Raw genomic sequence first — 8,253 nt, forward strand, 5'->3', positions numbered from 1 at the left:
TGTGATCACTTACTGAAAAGCTTTCTATCCCAGAGCACAGATTACAAAGGGAAGCAGTTGGATTGCATCCCCATCTCCCCTGGCTTCGGCCCACATAACTGAGCTCCTCAAATATTGCTTTAGCAGAGAGTTGGATGCAGAGCAGAACAAGGAGGGTGTCTCTCTCACACGGCACAGTGACACCAAGCCCAGTTTCACGTAGTTCAGCCTAAAGGAAGAGGCAAAAGCATCCTTGAGATTTGGCCAAAATCCGCTCAGGAGGGAGCTTCAGGTGTCACTTCTGCTGGGAGGTCAGGCCGGCATGCGCAAGGTCAGATTCCTGTCAGAGGCGGCTCCGTTGGCAGCAATCCTCATGTTAAGGCTGAAATGGTGGTGGGCAGCTGGCACACCTCCACCTTGGCTGGCACCCCCAAGACCGCAGACATAGTGTCCTTGTGGAAACTATAAAGCTGGGAAGGAGCATCCCCGAGCATGGGGATGGCCTTCCTCAGCGGGGGGGAGGGGGGGGGAGACAGGTGCAATGCCCTGCCATGGAGAATTGTGCCAGTCCCTGATGGCAGCCCTGCTCTGGCTGTGCCCTCCTGCCCCAGCTCCAAGCCTGCAAGCTGGCTGTGCTGGCCCTGCAATTTAAGTTTGGCTTGACCAGCAGAGAACGATCAACAAGTGTGTTCAATTTTAAGGAAAAAGGGGAGTGAGTCTGGGTTGTTTGTGGAAGAGGAGGTCAGACCAAACCAGGAGAGTGGAGGGGTGGTCCGGTCTGAGGTTCTGCACCATCATACAACTCAGGGTGGGTCAGAGCCATAAATGTGCAGGGCAGGAAAGAGGTTAAGTGAAAAAGAATGAAAAAGGTAAAGCCACAAATACCCCCATATGAAGGCCAGGAAGGGAACATTCTGCTTAGCTGCCTATGACAGAGGTTTATAATTTTTTCCTACGCAGTTCAGTGGTGTTACCCACTGTAAAAAATCATTGGCCGTGGAGATATCTGATAAGAACTGAGCTGGCATCATTTGGGAGAACAAAATGTCAAGAATGCGTTGGGCTGCACCCCCACTTTTACCAGCAGGCAGGACATTGGGCTGGGAACAGTGTGTTGCTCTCCCTTATCTCTAATTGTCCTGCCTGCCTAGCTTCTTTACTGCCTCTTAATGAATGCAAACATGATGGTTTGAGATTTGATCTTCTCCTAGGAACCCCTTCTCCTCCTGTATCCCCCATCCTATGTTTCCTAGTGCATAGCCTTGACTGGTGATGGGAAGTTTAGGGAGCTGGGAATGATACGAATGCAGAGGAATACCCCTAATTTGGCTAGCTCTGTACTCATAGGCCAAGGGTGACATAGTTTTCCCCACAGACCAGCAAAAAGTTGCCATTTTTAGCAAAATCTGTCTGCTTTCAAGGGCTTTACAATGAAGGAAAGCAACAATGCCCTTTCTCACTTTTTTTGGCGAGGAAGGAGATGTGAGCTGTGGGGTGCTGAATAGCCTCAGCCTACACAGCTGTCCAGGGTGCACTGGGGATGTCCCACCAGCTGTGAAGGGCAGGCCCCAGGAAGAGGAACAGCTTCAAGGGGAAGCAGTGGGCTGAGGTGAGACACACCATGCAATCCCTTATGTGGCTGCTGTGGGGCTCAAGGACTTTTCTTCCCCTGCCGGTGCCACATCCCCTTCCATCAAACCTACCCCTCTGACTGTGCTCTCCCAGGAGCGTGCGACTCCCTCCTCAGCTATGCGGGATGGGAGGGTGGTGCTCCCACCGCATTGGGTGAGCACAGAAATTCATCCCACGGACGTGTGAAGAGCTGTTTGTCCAACAGTAACACAACACATGGCATCCGAGGACACTTTTGTCCCTCAGCGAGGTGGGACAGGCCTTGTTAGGGTTGGATCATGGATGTTAGTGCAAAATTCAGAGAGGGACTGACTTCCCTTGTCCTGCTCAAGGTTTGCTATGAGTGAGGCTGTGACAGAAAAGGCTTTTCTATACTCCAGCTTGGCTCTGGCAGGGTACCTTTCTCAAACCTGGCTTTGTGAGGCTTTGCTTAGCCCCATCCCTTGTGAGCCATCACATACTTAGGGCTTCACAAGGCCTGTCTTAAGCAGCTCCCCAGAGCTGCTAGCAGTTCAGTTAATTTCCATGAAACCTTGGGCAAAACACCTGCCTCTCCCTGTGTTTTTGAGCAGAGGGTGCAAGCCCTGTCCCTGGGGGGGACTGCTGCACCCTTCCCAGGCTGCTGCTGGAGGGTATCCAGAACCAGCTCTCTGCTCTTCTTTAGGGCAGGGCCAGGATGCTGAGCTGCTGGGGGTCAAGGCCTGCTGATACCCTGGGGGCAGTAGCATGGCTGTGCTCTCCCTAGATAGCAAGACAAGTCTATTCAAGCCTGAAAAGTGGTTCAGGCAAAAGGGTTTTTATGTAGCTGTATTTATACAGCTGTAGCTGTCAGACATCTGTGGTCATGTATTTAAACAACTAGATCTTGCCTGCGCGTTCAGGTGTTAATATTCCACTGATGTGAGTGAAGACAGGGCAATCCTTAAGGATAATAGGAACAGAAAAGTCCTCTTATAGCATGGGTATTACATACCACATGTGTGCATTTTGGCGAGGTAGGTTCATGTGTGTTGGCTGAGGATCCAGCAACCACGTGCATGCAGCAGTGCGAGTGGAGAGCTTCATGTGAGGGGGTAGCTCAAGGATGAGGCAGAGAGGAGGAAGAGATGCTTAGTGCTTCTCCCAAATTTGGGGATTTCACACATCGTTGATAAATTGAAACCAGCTACGTCATGAGGGCATGACAGGGGACCCTGCTGACACCAGTGCAAGTTCCTTGATGCCAGTAATGACACATGGGGGTTTAAAGATGGTGATGAGTTCAGACAGCTGATTACAAAAGCACGCTGAAATCCAGAACAAAAAGGAAGGCAGCTCAGACAAATTGTAGCTATCTGACTGCTTCCAGAGGGGGTAGTGAGGATCTTGCCTTGACTTCTCCGCCTGTGACTAAAATAGATCTTTCCCAGCAGTTCCTGAGGTTGCTCATCCCAGTATTAAGTTTTCTTTCCTATCACACCTTCATTATTTCCAGGTGGTCACACTGTTTCCACCAGCTTGCTCAGTTGAAGCATTCGTGACCCCTGGGCTATAGCAATGAGAAGACTTTGATCGAAGCCTGCAAGTGGTATCTGTTGCTCTGGGAGGGATTCATCCAAGATGGTCATTTTACACCGAGGGGGAGAAAGAAGGTCACTCGGAAATATGCTTCTCTCCAAGGAAAAACTCTCTTCATTTCTATTTTAATCTCCTCTATTTTAATCGCTTCCTAAAAAAACTGGGAGAGCAGAGAAGTAAGAGCATGTGGGGGAGCACGTGTGACAAAGAGGAGGCTGGGGACAACCACATTTCAGACTGGCTGATTTGCTTTTAGAAAGTATTTTTTAAAGGAAAAAACAAGGAACAAGGAAGAAAGTGCCTGGATGATTAGCTGCAGTTACAACTGAAAAAAGGAGAAAACTGCCTAACTGGGGAGAAGAAAATCCAGCTGCCTGCTCAGTCTTTTTCCCATCTCCTCTGCCTGTGAGCCCAGCTTCGGGCTCTGGGGCAGCATCAAGAGAGGGAAGACTCTTTCCAGCCCTTTCAGGTCATAGCTTGACGATGTGGTAAACCTGACTGTAGGGCTCCTGACATCAGATCAAACACACCCTGGCCATGCCGTACACGGGGCAGATGCGTACAAACTTGTTGGTTCAAAATCTTTTGTGAATTTTTGAGGTGATAATTCTTGCACAGCCTGCACTGGTCTGCTTTTTTTTTCTGGATCACGTGGGACAAAGCCACCGCAAGATGTTCTGGCTCATGTGACAGAAATGCAGCCCTGTTACCATGCCTCAGCCAGAGCAGATTTGCAGGGATGGGTAATTCAGGTGGGTATTGGTTGGATGTAAACGATCAGATCCTCCCCACCTAATACATATCACCAAATATATGCACAGATAGACAGGTGGGTGTTGTACGAATGAGGGGTTTCAGGATGCTCACCAAGTGGCACCACAGCTTAGCTGGGTCAGTTTGTCTGGACAAGGGCCCACAACCAGAAGCTCCTTTGGCCACTGCTGTTGCTGAGAAGTTGTGTGGAGCTGAATCCTCCACAACAGTGCCTCTGTCACCTTCTTGTCTGTCGCTCCGTCAGGCCCAGATCCGTTTAATTGTGAAACTTGAGAGTAGTATCTTGTGTCCGGCAGGTATGAAGGCCAAGGTAAATAACCCTCAATAGAAACCACACTTGTTAGGGAGAGAATGCGTGTTAGATTTCATAATTCACCTTGGGACTCATTCACCAAAGGCTGCTCTGAGCCCGTTCGCGCTGATGTCTATTTTTAACCTTGATTCCAGTCAGCTGTGGGTCCCAGTCCATGCACATGACACCTTGTCAAGAATCCTTTTTTTTTTCCCCTTTAACATTTAAAAAGCTACTGTGAATTTTTTCTGCTGGCTGTTCAACCTTCTCTGCAGCAGTATGGGGAAGAGCTGAGCTGCTCTGCCTGCAGAGGTTTCCCATTCCTCACAACTGACTTCTCAAACCACCCCTCACTTTCTGGCTTGTTTCTGCACATTGGGGATCCAGTTTGACAAGTGCACTGGACATGGGGTGCTGGCTGGGCAAGCCTCTGGGGGGTGACACCAACTTTCCCAGGCACAGGGACCGGAGTCCCGCACTCCTTGGGAAGCACAGCTTTTTTCCAGCTCTAGTAGGAAAGTTCTGGTGGCATTTCACTGGAGAGGGTTTTCTGTATCTCCCTCCCAATCAGATCTCCCCTCTGGGCTGTTTGAACTGGCTATTTGCCTGACAGCAGCACAAGCCTCCTGGAGGCAGAGGGAATTTTTGTGTACTGTGCAGGAAATTTGGGGCCTTTTAAAGTGAAAGGAAGCATAGAAATGCAAGATCCTATTGCTGCTGTTACCAGAGCTGGGCAAACTGGCCATATTTGCTTTCCAGCCTTCTGAAGAGTCAGGGGGCTCAAAGGTTCACGCAAGTGAAGATGTTACTGTGTTTGGGAAGCCAGATGAAAAAAAGCAGGGATACCGGTGATCTCATGGCAGGACAGATAAGTGTGATGAGAGGGATTTCTATCCCTATGGGAAGTAAAACTTAACTTAGATACAGACCCTCTGCCATACTCTTTTTATCAGCAAAGCCCAGGAATCCAGAGGCCTTTGGGATGGCACATGAAGTAAAGGGGAGAGAGGAGGAGGAGGGCTACAGAGGCTGGAAATGGTGGAAAGAGGGAGAGGTGAAAGACGGGAGAGAGGGAAGAGGAGACGAGGAACACAGCAATATCTGAAGCAATTGCAGGTAGGGTCTGAGCAAGCCTGCAGCAGGGAGCTATGGGGGAGCACAGAAGGGGCCCCAAGCATGGGTATGGTTTGGGACCTGATGGAGTATTAAAGCTGCGAGTGGGAGTTATGGGATGTCCCTGGGAGGTGTGTTCAAAGCCAGGCTCCTGGGCAGCCTATCCAAAAGGCTTTAATGAATATGTTCGTTTACACATTTCCACCTAATTGGGGTTAATCTGCTTTGTGTTTTGGCTAATCAGGTGGTTCAGTGTCCTAATGGGATGGAGGGGGTATTTTGCTCTCCTGTTTTCAGGCCACAGAGTCAGGGGAGAGCTACCACTGTGGAGGTGCTCAAAGGTGCCTGCTGTCAGGTCTGGTGGAAAAATGCTTTATCCCTTGAGGAACGGTGCTGGGGAGCAGGTACCCAGGAGGCACTAGTGCCTTTCTTCTTACTAATTGGTGGGTCTTGTGAAAACAAAGGATTACCAGGGACAAAACCCACCTCAGCAAGAGCCTGGCAGTAAGCGAGGTAACTGCTCTGTAGGGGTCTGCTGAAGCTCCCAAATGCTGCTGGGCACCACCCCCAGCTGGCCTCAGGGCCCTACCTTGAGCAAAGGAGACCCATGGGTGGAGCACACGCCTCTGCTGTCCCTGTGTCCCCTGTGAACTTTGTCTTCTGGGAGCCCTTTTGCACCCATCTAGTCAGGGACTGTTGCTATTTCAGGTCCCCTTAGCAGGCGGGAGGGGGTGAGTCACAGGCATATGGTGCAAAGTCTTCCTTGTGGGTCTAGGTTAGAGACGCTATTGCCCCCAGAAGCACATCTGAGGGTGGATAAGGAGTCAGGAGCATGAGCTCAGCCGTGTGGCAAGAGGCCATCACGCTCAGGGGAAGATGCTGTAAATGCTGTGTCTAATTACTACGTACTTCTTAGCTTGTAAATGTTGACGAACATCTAAGGTCAACAGAAAACATCGTGTGTTGCGTTCACCACCACCCTGGCCCTGCTTACCTGCTCCCTTCCCCAAGCATCAGAGCCCTGTTTGCCCCAGCCATCCAGGCAAGGATGTGAAAGCAGTGCTAGCAGCATGAAGCTTTCATTTAACATTAACCAGTGCCTGCTCCAGGCTTGGCTTCAGAGTAGCTTTCTTTGAGGAGATCACTAGACCAGTGAGCGTGAAATGCAAGAGTTGCTCCTGGACTGGTGTGAGACAGGCAGGGCAGATGCTACTCCTGAGCAGCAAGCATAGCCAAGGAGCCTTCCTGCAAGACACAGCTTGTAACAGAGCCTCAGCTACACTACAGCCCAAGGACAGCCCAGTGGGGAACTGTCTGAGCTCACAGGGCAGGGGTTCAGCTCTGGCACGGGTGCTCAAGAGCTACAGGGCCCCCCTTCTCCCCACCAATATTCAGATTTCAGCTCAACAAGGCCATGAGGAACCAACATGACTGAGCTTTAGGAGGCAGCCAGACCTTCAGGGATCCCTCCTCACCTACATCTTCTATTGTAGTGAGAGGCCCACAGCTAAGGCTGTTTAAAGCTGAAATGCTAGGGGGAACAGGTTCCTTTTTTTTTTTTTTTTGCCTGCATGAAACGAGCAACGCTGATTTTGCAACTCCATTGCAGTGGGACTCTGAGGAAGTCTCAGGCACTAATTAGAAAGTTCAAACAAGTGTCATTCCTGCATCACTTCATCATCATATCCCGTAAAATTCATCCCACCTTCTTCCTTCCTCAGTACAACTGATCTCCCCTTTCCAGACACAGTCACCTCAAGCTCAGTTGCATCAATTCAGCTGTTATCATGGGCAGACTCCAGTAATTGGAAGACTTTATTTTTTTAATTATCTCCAACTGGAAGTTCCACATTAGAGTGTTCAAGACAAGTTAATACAGTTGCCACCCTCAGCCTCTCATTTTTTCCCCCTCCCCAGCACTCTTTATTATTTGAGTTTATATTGTTCAGTACATGAGAGAAGTGACCTGGCTTTAAAATAACACCTTAAAAAAATTAACAAGTAAGGAGGGATGACATCACAGTTTTAACTGTGGATCCTTTCAGTGCTGTGGTTAAGAGTAATGCTTTTGCAGCGATCAACATGTATCTAAGAGGCATCTGACCAGCAGTTCAGGAACAGGACCAAGTGACTGAATCTCCAGGTGGCTTTAGCACAAGAGCACTTGGAGCATGAAGTGAGGACTTCATGGTGACTGTCCACATACAAAAGATCAGCTCTCCCACCGAGTTCTCAGAAGCAAACCACACAAGCATTAAACAGTAAATCAAAACATACAGAAAATGGCTAGATATGCAGAGGGAAGCAGCCTGACTCACTTCAGCCCACAGAGCCAACCTGGAGCCCAGACAAGAGCAATGCCTTCCTCAAAAGTGGAAGATGTAGGACCCTGTACCCATGATTAGCCTCTGCCCTCACCCTGCTGCAGGCACAAGCCAGTATTGGGATGGGGCAAGGGCCATGCTGGAACAAGCGTGTGCATGCACAGAGGACACTAGGGAACACTATCCTTTGCTTGGCAAAGCAAGCAGGAAAATCTGCGTCAGAATTTTGAGAACAAGGCTGCTTGGATCCAAGTGCCATTCAGGGGAAGTCTGTTCTCATTCTGAACCCAGCAAGTCACAGCCCCTTAAAGCAGGCCAGAGCAGACATCCAGCCACCAGCTCTTCTCCCGGCTCAGTGCTACATTTGCAGAAAGTAGCTAAGACATGTAGTTAGAGGCCAGCAAGCTTCCCCAGCTGTAGGCTTTGAAATGCAAGTGCCTGCAAGCACCGAGCTAGAGTGGGATGCATCAGGGCTTTTAAAAACTGCATATGCTGTTGTCTCTGGGTCAAGCAGCTCTGCTTCCCTCCTACAAAAATGGGAAGCCAGGGGCTAACCCATGCTGTCACCACCACACCCTAGGC

This window comes from Athene noctua, chromosome 1 (assembly GCF_965140245.1).
Source record: "Athene noctua chromosome 1, bAthNoc1.hap1.1, whole genome shotgun sequence".
Lineage (NCBI taxonomy): Eukaryota > Metazoa > Chordata > Aves > Strigiformes > Strigidae > Athene > Athene noctua.